The following is a 15,855-nucleotide window of genomic DNA, read 5'->3' as shown; positions in this document are numbered from 1 at the left end:
CTTTCCAAATCGCATTGCGTGCCTGGATGTTGGCGAATGCGCTCCCTTGTGTTGGCTCGTCCCGCACTGGAGGAGGACAAACAATCTGCACGGAGGAGCACCAGGCAAGTCTTCAGTGCACAGCACTCTGGAAACATTTCGGGGCTGTCGCGTGTTTATTTCAGCACGTAAAGCGCACCGGTCCAACACGTCGGCCGGGCGCGCGGCGCCTCCGCCCTCTTGCTGCCCCTGCAGCTGCTTCACTTTTCCCTTTAGTTGCCATCGATTTTTTTGTAGTGCTATACATATACGATTGAGGTATCTTAGAGTTCTCCTTCGAAGACCCAGCACTCTCTTTTCTTTTCCCAGTGTTACTCATATCGGACTTTTTAAACATAAAAGGGTTAACCCTAAAAAAATCGGTTTTTTTTTCTTTCAATTATAACTGAAGTTTAAACAACTAGTGTTAAGTCCTTATTTTTCTGTAGTCAAAAAAAGCAAAAATTAACATTCAGGTCATGAAAAACTCAAAAAAACTCCCCAACAACTAAACTTTACCTCCCACCTGAGCGCCATCTTGAACGCCCCTACCACCAGAGAATGCTCACGATTTCGGAAGCTGTCTCCGGGACGTGCTGATTCCACACATCCTGAATAAATCATGATATTGTTAGTTGCTGTAGCTAGACGTTCAAATGAGTTTCATGGCCAGATGGACTGTTTCCTCCAGCGGTATAGTATTGCAGTGAGACAGCACGATGCCTGCAAGACTATGTCACGCTAAACGCCACAGATTGTTTGTCCGTTCTTGTCAGTCGTCCCGCAGCCACGGGAAGTGGGACACAAACATGCTGCAATGCTTTCAAGACGTTAGGATTTGTTTGTGCAACATCCAAGAAGAGTACTTGTGGCTTGAATGTGAACTGTACGTGCCCGCCCCCTTTCCTCTATAGTGCATGAGTTCCTCCCGGCATGACCTTCGTCATTGTTCTGTCATCTTTTATTTAAAGGGTTGTATTTCTGCTGCTGAAAATAAGCAACGGTTTTCTCACAACGCCCTTTGTTCCCAACGGAGCCCTTGTCTGTCATGAAATTCTTCAAAACCTCAAGCTAGAAGAAGAAGAAGACGACAAATATGAAGCGTTATAGCAACGACATGCCATGAGACGATCGATAACGATTTCCATAGAATCCCCGCGGTTGCTTGGCAACCGTCAGCTTTGCGCAGTGGCAGTATCGTAGCCTGTGAGGTTTAGCCGAGGCGCGATTATTGCTAGTTGAAAACTTTTCCCAATACCCCGCTTCCGCCGGTTTGCAATACAATCGGCGAAAGCAATTTTTGACAGTCTCGTCAGAGACTGAGCAAGGTGTTTAAAGACAGATTTGGTCATGGTGATATCATGGTAGAAAGAAACGAGCTTGTTACGTGTCAACAGAAACGCTCTTTAGCTCTTTCAGCTTTATGCAGAGAACAGCGTCTGTCGAGATTACTTTTGTGTCAGCGCGAAACGCCGTGTGCTGTCAGTATGTTTTCATATTGCTCGTAGCGGCGCCTGGCTTTTGTCTGTCAAACGTTAGGTTGCGCTTCTTCATGCTGCATCGTCGGCATGAGTGGAGCATTTTAAACGTCTGTACTTACTGCGCCCCATAAGAAATCGTTTGTCCCTGTTCAAAAGAGATTGTGCGATGTCCTGCAGCGTTCGCAAAGCAAACCTTTGACAGTTTGAAAAGAGGAATTTATTCTGCTTCCTGTGCGTGCAGTAGTTACAAAGTTGAACGTCTTTACACGATCTGCTGCAGTTTTCAGTGGGTGGGCTTTGTCAAATGGCTTGGAAAAACGCACTGTGTTTCGGCTCGGGAAACATCATGAGCAGTGTCCTGCATGTTTTCTGTGTATAGCTGTCTTTTAACGCGTACAGAATTCATTCGAAATCATTGATTTCTCCAATTAACAAGGGTCCCTTTTTGAACCTGCCAGAAGCATTCTTTCAATGTAACAGATTTACTCCGGGGAAGGGCAGCATGACATTGAGAGTAGCTCAAGCTTTCAGCACCTTTATCTGACTGCATGTATGCAGACACTGCTCAGAATCCCCTGTAAGATTCTCCTTCAATTCCGTTTTGCAGTGCTTTAGCTCTTTCAAAAGGCTTCGCTTTGCTAGTCACAATCCAAGGCTCATGACAGCATTTGAAAACATTCGCAACTGCATTGGCCGGGAATCGAACCTGGGTCAACTGCTTTGAAGGCAGCTATGCGCAACACTGGCTCGCTCCAGAGTAAATTTCACGTCGAGGGCATATTTTTTTCCATTTTACCGTGAGTCGGGCTCAGCTGCACAGAGGAGAGAGCAGAGCAATGAGGTCACGGGGAAGAAGGGACAATTTTATGATGCTTTGGAAGATAATGTTTTTTTTTTTCTTATATTGAAAATGAAAGGTAGTTGTTTCTATATGGACTCAGTCTTTGGAATTTGTATATATATATTTCAGTGATCCCTCAGCCATTCCTTCTGTATTGTAATTCAATTTCTCTTTTAAAATTCCTTCCCCACTTCTAGGACCTGCAGTTGCTGAACTCCACAATGGCTTCTATTGGAAAGTCTGTGACTGAGACCAAGTAAGTGCTCACTTTTTTATGAAACCATTATTTATTTTGGAGCAATGAGCAATTCTTATATAAATGCAATAAAATCATTATGCTCAAACTATGAGAGAGAAAATTAAGGATAATTTAAGAAATCAGTCTTAGCTTGTTTCTATACACAGATGGTATTATTTATTTTCAAAGGAAACCCGCGAGGATTCCCCTGGTGTGCAAGATGTGCCTGAATACTCTTGATCAGCTTCCTGCTCACTTGAAGAGGGCGTGTATGAAGCATGCCACGGCAGAAAACATCAGGATGGCCTCTCAACAGGCGAGGGAGGACATGATGAATCACCTGAAGAACGGGGTCATCGTGGATTACCACAGAATAGAGATCGTGTCTGGTGAGGCAAACAGGATAGTGGTTGTAAGACTGCTAGAGTCCTTGGGCCTTTTTGTACATGGGAAGCCTGAAGACACATTGGCAAGGTGAGATATTTTTAATCTGTAAGGCTTCTGTAGTTTCTTTTTGAAATCATTGTTACAACATATTATGTAAAAGCATGTTGAAAAGAATATACCTGCATTCCAGCGGCCCTGAGCAAGAGGCCGCTGTCCAGGAGGAAGAGATGCCAGAGGCTGCTCTAGAAACTGAAACAGAAGCGGATAAGGAAGGGGAAGATGTGAGCTCTGAAGAACTCTATCAGCAGTAAGACTTTTTATTTTTCAGATGTATCTATTTTTTACTAAAATTCTAATTTGTCTTATAGGTATAAAATGTTTAAACCGGTGTTTTATATCCTTACAGGCCCTGAGTAGTTAAAAAGTATCAGCAGGCCGGAAGAGAGTGGCCCAAGCTGGACTCTATAGAAAGCACTCCCTGGATGCTCCTCTCCTGATTGGATTCAAACAGTACCTTACCAAGGATCTGGGAGTGGCAAATTATTCTCAGGAGGTATTTATTTTTTAAAGGCATTTAAAATTAAGCAATGGTATCTTCATTGTAAATGTTTTTATTTCTTAGCTTAAAATTCACCCATGTGAAATGATGTCAGCCATAAACATCATGACTCTATATTTCCTACCTGAATCTATTCTACTTAAATTATTACATTATACACAATTTGAGTTCATTTTAAAAAGTAAAAGGTAATGAAAGGAATGCATTTTTAAAAGAAAGATAATACCGATATGCATGTGATAATCTTCCTTATATCATGTAGTGCGTCATTTGGACACTTTGTGGGCTTCAAATACAAAGAAAATCATGTTCTATGGTACAAGATAAATACAAAACTTAAGCTTTTATTTTAATTAGATTTGTTTATAAAGCATAAGCAATCATTTATTACATCGCTTCTTGAATTAAATCTTTTGACAAGAGGTAAGACTTCTATTTTACATTTAAACCCATGTTTAGCTGCGTTTTTTAGATTTAACTGAACCAATTTCTGTGTGTGATAATGTCCTTGAATTCTGACAACATCACACTAAATTACATGATATAAAACAGCTAATGTTTCTAGAGATAAAGTTTCTGGGATGCTTCTAATTACTTTTTATTACCAGGGACAGTTTAATTCACCTTGTACAGTACTGAAAGACCAAGATGCTTTTTTTAAAGTTATTTAACATTTTATAGAACTTTTTCTACTATGGCAACATGATGAGCTTGGTGAAACTTGGAAAAATACTGCTTGGCCACTTATCTTAAGATAAAGATAGGATAAAGGTTTATCTTTTGCACCTACCTGACCCCCAGGGAAGGCCAATGCTTTCTAAGTTGATGGTTCCCTACAGTAGACTGTACCTTATCTTCAAAGGTAATGTATATTGACCCAAATCAGTTTTGGAATCCAATCTACTGCCGAGATGGAGCACATCCTTTTTTCAGGATTTTAGCATCATACGTTTGGTATATTTAGTCCCTAATGCTGAAAGAAATGATCATAGAACATGACATCTAACCTTACCTGTGGTGTCTTTAATCCCTATTGCTAAATGCATGGTGTACGTACTGCATACATGTGTCTTGAGAATGAGGAATGGGCCCCTGAGACAGTAATTTGCCTGTTTCACAAATGATCGTATTTTACTAGAGATTCTGTTTGGGATTCAGATGTGCATTCGGACAGCAATCCCTTTCAAGAAATGATACGTTCTGGATGAGGTCAAAGGTGCTGGAACACTGTATTTAGGATGTGTTTGCAGAGACTATGTGTCTCCTGCTTCAACGCAGTGATAAATAGATGTGCTCCTGTAATTCATTGGTACATGCCCAGGGCAGTAAGCAGTCTGAGGATTTATTTCCAGACGGCATAGAGCAGTGAAGTAGTGTAGTAGAGCAACACACTGGATCATTTTATTATTAGAATCTATTCTACTTAAATTATTACATTATACACAACTTGAGTTCATTTTAAAAAGTAAAAGATAATGAAAGGAATGCATTTTCATAAGAAAGATAATACCGATATGCATGTGATAATCTTCTTTATATCATGTAGTGCGTCATTTGGACACTTTGTGGGCTTGAAATACAAAGAAAATCATGTTCTATGGTACAAGATAAATACAAAACTTTAGCTTTTATTTTAATTAGATTTGTTTATAAAGCATAAGCAATCATTTATTACATTAATATATGTGAAAATAACATTTTAGCATCATATTATTACATACAGGTCTCTAGCTTCAACACAGTGATATATATATGCTCAGTGATTTATTGGTACATGCCCAGGTCAATAATCAGAATGAGGATTTTTTTCCAGACGGGCTACAGGTAGTGTTGTGAAATACTTCAACACACTGGATCGCAGATTTAGACCCCCTGCACTCTTACTACTTAAAAACCAAAGAAATGAAGATATGTAGCAATCACATTGTAACAGGGGTGACAGTGACTTAATGCTTATACTAGTGGACTTCTGGTACCTTTAGGGTAAGGTGTTCCCTGAAGGGCTCTCAAACCCCGCATTTCAGATGCCTAGCTGTATCGCTGATGTGTTGCACCTCAGAATCACTTTTAAACCTTACCTCTGGTATCTTTAATCCCTATTGCTCAACGCATGGTGAAAGTATTGCATAAATGTGTCTGAAAATGAGCAATGGGCACCTGAGAGACTCATTTGCCTGTTTCACAAATGATCATATTTGACTAGAGATTCTGTTTGGGATTCAGTTGTGCATTCTGACAGCAATCCCTTTCAAAAAACGATACATTCTGGATGAGGTCAAAGGTGCAGGAACACTGTATTTAGGATGTGTTTGCACTTATGAGGATTTATTTCCAGATGTGCTAGGGGTAGTGTTGTGAAATACTTCAACACACTGGATCGCAGGTTTAAACCCCCTGCACTCTTACTCCTTAAAAACCAACAAATGCAGATGTGTAGCAATCATATTGTAGCAGACACTCATTTGCCTGTTTCACAAATGATCATATTCTACTAGAGATTCTGTTTGGGATACGGATGTGCATTCTGACAGCAATCTCTTTCAAAAAATGCTTTTACCTTTTCGCGGCTTTGCCCTTCTTGCCTCTTTGGACAATATCTCCATCTTGTGGTCGTTGTTGGTAATGTCTAGACAATATCTCCATCTTGTGGTCGTTCTTGGTAATGTCTTCTTATGCCCTTTTTTATTTCAATTCTCTATTAGTTGATTCTAGAATCTCTACAATAGAGTTGAAAACATCAGTTTTAAAGCAGACAATATGACATTATTTATAGTCCAATTAGAAATGTATTACCCTGATAGATATCCCAACACCCGGAATGTATTGATACCATATCCCCAGTAATGCTCCTCAGGCCTAACAAGCACACTGTTGGTCTTAGGAAGCATCAGACACAGAAACGGTAACAACATCCTTCTTTCTGTTCACTCAGTCTCTGGTGCCGTGGGTCAGTGAAAGTGCGATGCGCGGATCCAGCGATCTCATGCTGTCACTCAGATGGCACAATCAGTAATTGGTGGCAGTTGATATGGTCCCTCCCAGCAGGATTGCAACATCTGGCAGGGTATCTCTTCTTCACCTACACCCACTCGCCAGGTATCCGGTCGTGTCTCCCCTCTGCTGGAGGTCCCCAAGCGTCCGGCACCTGTTCACAAGCCCTGTGCACCGCTTCAGTTAACAAACCTACAACACTTTAATAGAGAGTTATCTACCCACGGTGTCCCTTCAGTTGATATTTCCTTAGTTGGTCTTTCAGACTGTGGGTGATTGGGGCAATGTGACTTCCAACTTACCCCTAGTGAGGCAATTACAGCCTGGCACACCTTCCCAGTGTAGTCTGCCCCTAGATCAGTATCCAAGGGGCAGGGCAGTCCATACCCTGGGATCATCTTTGTCATACACTTGGGTATGTGCCAGCCCACATCACATCATCATACAACCCCACATTCTTTACACATTTGTTCTAACCACTATTAAACATCTATTAAAGGCCTCAACCTGAATTCTCCCCTTTCCCCAATAGAGGTTTCACAGGGGTCTCAGACTCCCGCTCTCCCAGTGCAGCTCGTCTGGCATCTGCATCTGCATGGTTGTTACCTTGAGTTACTGGAATTCTTTATTTATTGTGTTATTTACACCTTACTCAAGCTGCTTCTGTCGGCAGCTGTAAAACTACAAATCAGTTCAGAGACAAGCCTAGTATTCTTAACTGGAGTCCCTGCCGTTGTGAGAGAATCCTATTTCTCCATAGCCATCCAGAATTGTGGCCTACATGCAACAAATACATACATTATATACATATACAGTAACCCTTTGTCCACACTTACATACAAAGGAATGGTTGATCCATCTGAGGAAACCCCAGTCTCAGCACCTGTAAGAGAGCTTGTTTCAAATTATTATAGGCGGCTTTTGTTGCGGGAACCAAGGCAATCTTGTCCTTGTACTGCACTCCCCCCTTAAGCAGATCTGTTAAGAGTTGTGCTCACCCTGTAAAAACATTGCACCCAAGCCCTGTTAAAATTTCACAATGCTAGACACAAAAGGGCCTTATCATAGCTGCTTCTATTAGACACTCTAAAGCTGAAGCAACTCAGACTTGTGGGTTTCCTCGTCAGGGGAAGCACTCAGAATACTATCAACATACTGAGTGATCACAGTCAGTTGAAGCCACGTGATACCCTGTTCTGGATAGTCATTCTTTGTATTGCATAATATTCCAACCCAATAGATCTGGGATAAAACCACCCATTAAAATCTGGTACTCGGCAAGTAAAACTTGCTGCCCCAATACTCCTGTGGCCTCCTGCCGTCTCCCCATATACATTACTCTATAGCACACTGTTGAACAGAGGAGTGAAACAAGCATGACAGTAGTGCTCCAGTATCCCATAACAGAGAAACCAACACTCCATTAACAGTACATTTTTATCCACTGGACTGGGACAGACTTAGGGAGGGTACAAGGGATTTACAGGATCTAATCGTTAGGTAAACAGATCTTCTCACAAGACGTTATTCTCCCCAGTCTCGATTCTAAACCTACAGCGTTTCAGCATGTCTGAGACATTCGAATAAACCCAAATTGTTTCCTCTATTGCAACTAATTGTATAAAAATACAAACACTGTTTATCTAACTACTTTTACGTCCACCTGTACTGTACTTATACTTTCAGACGCTCTTATATTTTCCAATCTCCTTAAGTTGATTTTCGTCAAGTCTCTTTAGTTACGTCTCTAGCCAGTCCCGCTGGCTAAACACACTTACACCGTCATTTAGCTGCAAAAAGGCATTCGCGGATGCTGAAGAATTTATTTCCAAGGCAGCGGGTACAAGCGATTTGGCGTTTTAAAACCACCAGGAACAGCAAAGAGGCACGCTTCTTTCCTTGCGCCGGAACACAAGGACTGGAGGCGGACAACCTAGTCGGCAGGATTCGAACTTGCGCGGGGAGACCCCAATGGATTTCCAATCCATCGCTTTAATCACTCGGCCACGACTACAGCAAGCCCCACCGCCGCTGCGTTCTTGCTACAATCTTACCTGGATCGCGAGGCGCCGGCGGAAGCCTATTTCAAAGTCATTCTCCGTTTAAAAAAAACATTTCCAAAATACAAGCCTTGCAGACAGACACGCCTCAGAGGACTTAAGGGTGGCTTCATGTCGGAATGATAAAGTCTCCCCGTCCGGACATGAAAATGCCACTTTGTTACACACAAAAAAAGAATCAACAACAGAGAAATGCCCACAAGCATTTGAAAAGCCGCACCACGTCGCACTTGAAATAGCTCTTACATTAGTGGTAGACGCAGGAATCGCCTTTTTATTTACGCTCTTACCAACGCGATGGAAAGCAAAACAAAGCAAAGCAGAGCAAAACAAAACGAACAAACGAAAACCCTCACGTCCCACACTTGCATATAAGGCCGTTACGTGCCCAAGCGGTATTGTATGTCATCCTAGCACTGCAGCCCGGGGCGTACGGTATATGGGAACGAGCGCACGCCACGAATCGTCTCGAATCACTCCCTACAGCTGTAAGGCACCTTGAAGTGTGCACCCCCAACATTCTTCCTTGCGCATCTGTGAAATCTAAATTAAATCTCACGTTGGGGGCATATTTTTTTCCACTTTATCATGAGTCGGGCTCGGCTGCACAGAGGTGAGAGCAGAGCGATGAGGTCACGGGGACAGGGGAGTTACACGCTGGCGGTTTGAATACGCGGAAGATCACTGAGGGATCCACAGTATATGGACCCTCCGTGCTCCATCAGTCCACACTCCGGACTCTGAATCCTGCCATCCGAGTTAAGATCTCGGCGAAACCTGAGGCGCAGTTCCTTCTTAAAACGTAATCTGGTGAGCATTTCTAGAATCATACTTGTATAGATGCAGCCTTTAATGTGTTGCTAGGTTAAAATTGATGACTTCTTGAACTTCAGTAGGCAACTGCCCTCTTGATTTTGGATTTAATTTCTTTATTACAGGGGCGCATTTATGAAGACAGAGTCATGTTCAGGTACTTTGCTTGATGGAGGAAGCTCATTTCGGACTCTGTTATCTGCTCACCTGGAAAGGTCTGCTGTACTACTACAAGAGAGAAGTAGAGTCTGGAAGAAGGGACAATTGTATGATGCTTTGGAAGATAATGTTTTTTTTTCTTTGAAATCGAAATGAATCAGAATATCAGTGCAAAAGACAAACTCTTGGTTTGGTTTAAAGAGATATGGTTTTAAAACAGACAACATGTAGAAAACAGGTGTTTCTCACTTTTGGAAAAGAATGGACCGCGGGTAATATTTTACTAGTTGCAGTGCTGAGCTCACTGGGTTACAGTCCTGCAGTGTCACACCAGGGCCAGTGGCGCAATGGATAACGCGTCTGACTACGGATTAGGAGATTGTAAATTCGACTCCTGGCTGGCTCGGGTCGTTTTTAAACGCATCAGGCTACTCCCTTAGTAGCCTGTGCTACTTACTGCATTGTAATTGTACCCAGTAAGAGATTTCCTTCATGTAAATGAACTGCACCTGACAGCTTTAGAAAAACACCTGGGCTCAGTACGGTGCTGAGAGCTCAGCGTTGCTGTTGTTCTAATTAGAACGCACTGCATCGGCTATGAACCCGAACTTTTCAATTATTCCGATCAGTAAGTCAACACGTAGTCCACATGAAGGTAGGAATATTCTCTTGTCTGTCTCTTGTTTGTATAGAACTGAATGTCCCTGACAATGTACTGTTAGTTTTAATTGAAGAACGGCATTTGTGTTCAAATATACCAGACAAGTTTACGTAACTGCTCATGCGACACTCAGTTGTAATTAGTCAAGAAATAAAGTCGAACAACAGCTGCGGGTTTGATTCTGAACATATCAGATTGCAGCGCGTTTTACTTCCATTGACAAATGATAGAGATTCGAAGAGAGATCCTTCAGACCAGCAAGCAAACCCACGGCTATTTCGGTTTTCTATCTAGGCAACGTTGGTGTCTGCAATAGCATACATGAAAGCGTGATGCAATTTCTGTGGCTACTTGATTATAATGCTTTTTTTTATTTTTATTAAACATGTAGAATTTACAAATACAAATACAACAAGAGGATCAGAGTCATGTACAAGAGAAAAAAAACGCAGCAGAAAAAAAACATTTAACTACCAGAGGTAATTAAGTAATTATGTGATCAAATTGTATATTTTACACGTATCATATTTTCCTTGCTTTAATATTTCTCAATTATAAACTTTAGTTTCAACATGCATGCGTTTCCTGTAAAAAAATAAAACTCAGCACAGTTTTTTACAAAACAAAAAAAACGTTTTTCTTTTAACAACATTTCGAGTACCTCTGGCATTCATGAAAAAGACATACACAAAAGCAAATAACTAACTCTAAGACTATCTAAACTATTGAGTTTTTCAAAGAACCAGAACTATAACAGTCCTTAACACTTAACTACACCATTCCAAACTAACACTAAAGAAACACTAGTATATACTGGTATAACAAATAAAACCAAACATAATCATTAACTGAGCAGTCACTGGGAGCAAATCTCCTTCCCGTCCACAAAGGCCCTCGCTCCCACAAAGTAGGGTCTCCTCCCCTCTCTTCTGGCAGCTTCAACCTGGGGCCACAGCTGGTTCCTGGTGCTCCTGTCCGCGGCAGACAGTTCCTCTGCAAACCTCAGTTTGTTCCCATTCAAATACTCATTCCCCCTCGCCGCTCGCCACAGCATGTCCCTCGCCGTCCTCTTGGTGAACTGTATTATAATCGATCTGGGGCGCACTTGCCCAGACATGTTCGCTCTCCCGAGCCTGTGAACAAAGTCAATGGCCGATATTACGTCCTCCTGGTCCGGCAGGGTCCTTTTACAGATACCCTTCACTGTTGCAACAAGGTCCTTATCACGTTCCTCTTTAACTCCAAATAATTTTAAATTCCATCGTCGACAGTATCTATCTACATCGTTCACTTTCAATTCAAGTTCTTTAATATGCTTTTCTTGTTCGGTATTTACTTGTTTAAGAACTTTTACTTCACTCTTTAAGTCTTCAACCTCTTTAAACACACAGTCCATGGACTTTTTAAGACTTTCGATTGCGACTGTATTAAATCGAATCATTTCCTTCAGCTCACCCATCATGTTAAAGATGTTGGTTTGGAGCTCCTCCAGCGTCAGGTCGCCCCTTCCTCTCTTGGCCGCCGGGGTTTTCACAGGTGTGCTGGGCAGGGACTCCGGCTCTACCGTACGAGCGCATCTCCAGCACTCTTTCCACGTCCCCTCCAGCTGCTTCACTTTTCCCTGTAGTTCCATCGATTTTCTTGTAGTGCTATACATATACGATTGAGGTATCTTAGATTTCTCCTTCGAGGACCCAGCACTCTTTTCTTTTCCCAGTGTTACTCATATCGAAATTCTTAAACCTAAAAAAAATCGTTTTTTTTTTCTTTCAATTATAACTGAAGTTTAAACAACTAGTGTTAAGTCCTTATTTTTCTGTAGTCAAAAAAAGCAAAAATTAACATTCAGGTCATGAAAAACTCAAAAAAACTCCTCAACCACTAAACTTTACCTCCCACCTGAGCGCCATCTTGAACGCCCCTACCACCAGAGAATGCTCACGATTTCGGAAGCTGTCTCCGGGACGTGCTGATTCCACACATCCTGAATAAATCATGATATAGTTAGTTGCTGTAGCTAGACGTTTAAATGAGTTTCATGGCCAGATGGACTGTTTCCTCCAGCGGTATAGTATTGCAGTGAGACAGCACGATGCCTGCAAGACTATGTCACGCTAAACGCCACAGATTGTGTTTGTCCGTTCGTGTCAGTCGTCCTGCAGCCACGGGAAGTGGGACACAAACATGCTGCAATGGTTTCAAGACGTTAGGATTTGTTTGTGCAACATCCAAGAAGAGTACTTGTGGCTTGAATGTGAACTGTACGTGCCCACCCCCTTTCCTCTGTAGTGCATGAGTTCCTCCAGGCATGCCCTTCGTCATTGTTCTGTCATCTTGTATTTAAAGGGTTGTATTTCTGCTGCTGAAAATAAGCAACGGTTTTCTCACAACGCCCTTTGTTCCCGACGGAGACCTTGTCTGCCATGAAATTCTTCAAAACCTCAAGCTAGATGAAGAAGAGGACAAATATGAAGCGTTACAGAAACGACATGCCATGAGACTATCGATAACGATTTCCATAGGATCCCCGCGGTTGCCTGGCAACTATCAGCTTTGCGCAGTGGCAGTATCGTAGCCTGTGAGGTTTAGCCGAGGCGCGATTATTGCTAGTTGAAAACTTTTCCCAATACCCCGCTTCCGCCGGTTTGCAATACAATCGGCGAAAGCAATTTTTGACAGTGTCGTCAGAGACTGAGCAAGGTGCTTAAAGACAGATTTGGTCATGGTGACATCATGGTAGAAAGAAACGAGCTTGTTACGTCTCAACAGAAACGCTCTTTAGCTCTTTCAGCTTTATGCAGAGAACAGCGTCTGTCGAGATCACTTTTGAGTCAGCGCGAAACGCCGTGTGCTGTCAGTTTGATTTCATATTGCTCGTAGCGGCGCCCGGCCTTTGTCTGTCAAATGTTAGGTTGCGCTTCTTCATGCTGCATCGTCGGCATGAGTGGAGCTTTTTAAACGTCTGTACTTACTGCGCCCCATAAGAAATCGTTCGTCCCTGTTCAAAAGAGATTGTGCGATGTCCTGCAGCGTTCGCAAAGCAAACCTTTGACAGTTTGACAAGAGGAATTTATTCTGCTTCCTGTGCGTGCAGTAATTACAAAGTTGAACGTCTTTACACGATCTGCTGCAGTTTTCAGTGGGCGGGCTTTGTCAAATTGCTTGGAAAAACGCAGTTTCGGCTCGGGAAACATCATGAGCAGTGTCAGCACAGAGAGGACCACTGTCGTGAGGCCGGTTAGCTCAGTTGGTTAGAGTGTGGTGCTAATAACGCCAAGGTCGTGGGTTCGAGCCCCGTACGGGCCAGGTCCTTTTCTCCTCTCTTACCAAAGCTGTTAGGTTCCTTTCCGTGGTGAGATGGGTTGTCATGCAACGCTGCCACATAGTGCCGACAGACAAGAGTGTTGCGGGAGAAGAGAAAAGTGTTTGATGATTTAAGAGTGTCTTAGGTGGAGCCAAAATCAAGTGTCACAAATGCAAGTGGGAGGATTTCCAATGTTTAATATGGTAAAAATAAGCAGAAGTTATCTGCCGGTCCGGCACAGTCTGCCATGCTTTTGTCATATACTGTAAAGTGGTGTCGAACTGGAGCCTCACCATTTGCATATGTGAGGCTCCAGTTATACATCGAGTGTCACGTTAAATGACAAAAATCAAGAGAGTTAAAGCAGCTGGAGAGGTTTTCTTACAACTTTTGAGCTGACACAGTTTTGGAAAATGTTTCCTTCACGCTGCACTGTACAACATAGGCAGCCAAGAGTCTCCAAAACAAAACAGAATTGACAGATAGGAGAAAATTCCCACTCGTCCTGAAGTTCCCAAAATCCAGCACTGAGCGTAAACAAAGTGTCTAAGTAGCGTGGGAATGCTAACCCTAACCCTAGCTGGAGTTTGAGCAATCCAGCACTGAGCGTAAAAAGATGAGTCAAAGTAATGTCTAATCTGATTAGTTTCCTTAGAGCTGGTTCAGAGTTTGTTCAAGAATTTACCTTTCACAGATGCGCAAAGAAGAATGTTGGGGGTGCACGCTTCAAGGTGCCTTACAGCTGTAGGGAGTGATTCGAGACGATTCGTGGCGTGTGCTCGTTCCCATATACCGTACGCCCCGGGGTGCAGTGCTAGGATGACATACAATACCGCTTGGGCACGTAACGGTGTTATTTGCAAGTGCGGGACGTGAGGGTTTTTGTTTGTTCGTTGTTTTGCTCTGCTTTGCTTTGTTTTGCTTTCCATCGCGTTGGTAAGAGCGTAAATAAAAAGGCGATTCCTGCGTCTACCACTAATGTAAGAGCTATTTCAAGTGCGGCGTGGTGCGGCTTTTCAAATGCTCAACAGGATGACTTCGCATGCACGCGTGCTTTCATGAAGTCGTGTGTGCAACCATGTCTGCTTACGTGCAAACGGGCGTGGTTTCATGTATGCAAAAAACTTTCCTGGGCTCTTCTGAAGCACATAAAATTATTTGGAGATATAAATTTGTCTTGTTTTCCTCTTAGGCTCTAGAATTGATATTTTTTTTTTCATTTTTGGTATTTTTCATCATTTTTCAGAAAGTGGTTGCAAGCCCGATATCATGCGAAGAAACTTCAGGATTCGGGGATCAGTCAATGGATTTTAAAACACATCCTAAATACAGTGTTCCTGCACCTTTGACCTCATCCAGAATGTATCGTTTTTTGAAAGGGATTGCTGTCAGAATGCACAACTGAATCCCAAACAGAATCTCTAGTCAAATATGATCATTTGTGAAACAGGCAAATGAGTCTCTCAGGTGCCCATTGCTCATTTTCAGACACATTTATGCAATACTTTCACCATGCGTTGAGCAATAGGGATTAAAGATACCAGAGGTAAGGTTTAAAAGTGATTCTGAGGTGCAATAGATCAGCGATACAGCTAGGCATCTGAAATGTGGGGTTTGAGAGCCCTTCAGGGAACACCGTACCCTAAAGGTACCTGAAGTCCACTAGTATAAGCATTAAGTCACTGTCACCCCTGTTACAATGTGATTGCTACATATCTTCATTTCTTTGGTTTTTAAGGAGTAAGAGTGCAGGGGGTCTAAATCTGCGATCCAGTGTGTTGAAGTATTTCACAACACTACCTGTAGCCCGTCTGGAAATAAATCCTCATTCTGATTATTGACCTGGGCATGTACCAATAAATCACTGAGCATATATATATATATCACTGTGCTGAAGCTAAAGACCTGTATGTAATAATATGATGCTAAAATGTTATTTTCACATATAGTAATGTAATAAATGATTGCTTATGCTTTATAAACAAATCTAATTAAAATAAAAGCTTCAGTTTTGTATTTATCTTGTACCATAAAACATGATTTTCTTTGTATATCAAGCCCACAAAGTGTCCAAATGACGCACTACATGATATAAGGAAGATTATCACATGCATATCGGTATTATCTTCCTCATTAATATGCATTCCTTTCATTACCTTTTAATTTTTAAAATGAACTCAAATTGTGTATAATGTTATAATTTAAGTAGAATAGGTTCTAATAATATAATGATAAAGTGGTGTTGCACTACTTCACTACTTCACTGCTCTATGCCGTCTGGAAATAAATCCTCAGACTGCTTACTGCCCAGGGCATGTACCAATAAATTACAGGAGCACATCT

The 15,855-nt window shown here is 42.1% G+C and overlaps 4 non-coding genes across 4 annotated transcripts; 3 read left to right on the top strand and 1 right to left on the bottom strand.

The window, feature by feature from the left end:
* Positions 1-1,195: 1,195 nt before the first annotated feature.
* Positions 1,196-1,337, top strand: LOC148631422 (U4 spliceosomal RNA). Its single transcript, XR_015934761.1, has one exon. It is a non-coding gene; the product is annotated as a U4 spliceosomal RNA (small nuclear RNA).
* A 7,110-nt stretch (positions 1,338-8,447) lies between these two features.
* Positions 8,448-8,529, bottom strand: trnas-gga (transfer RNA serine (anticodon GGA)). Its single transcript has one exon. It is a non-coding gene; the product is annotated as a tRNA-Ser (tRNA).
* Positions 8,530-12,757: 4,228 nt separating this feature from the next.
* LOC148631420 (U4 spliceosomal RNA) lies at positions 12,758-12,899 on the top strand. The gene has a single exon (XR_015934767.1). It is a non-coding gene; the product is annotated as a U4 spliceosomal RNA (small nuclear RNA).
* Positions 12,900-13,440: 541 nt separating this feature from the next.
* On the top strand, positions 13,441-13,514 carry trnai-aau (transfer RNA isoleucine (anticodon AAU)). Its single transcript has one exon. It is a non-coding gene; the product is annotated as a tRNA-Ile (tRNA).
* Positions 13,515-15,855: the final 2,341 nt, after the last annotated feature.

Source organism: Lepisosteus platostomus, unplaced genomic scaffold (assembly GCF_059453375.1).
Source record: "Lepisosteus platostomus isolate fLepPlt1 unplaced genomic scaffold, fLepPlt1.hap1 Scaffold_77_H1, whole genome shotgun sequence".
NCBI lineage: Eukaryota > Metazoa > Chordata > Actinopteri > Semionotiformes > Lepisosteidae > Lepisosteus > Lepisosteus platostomus.
Note: the sequence above shows the minus strand (reverse complement) of the source record. Positions and strands in the feature narration are given on the sequence as shown.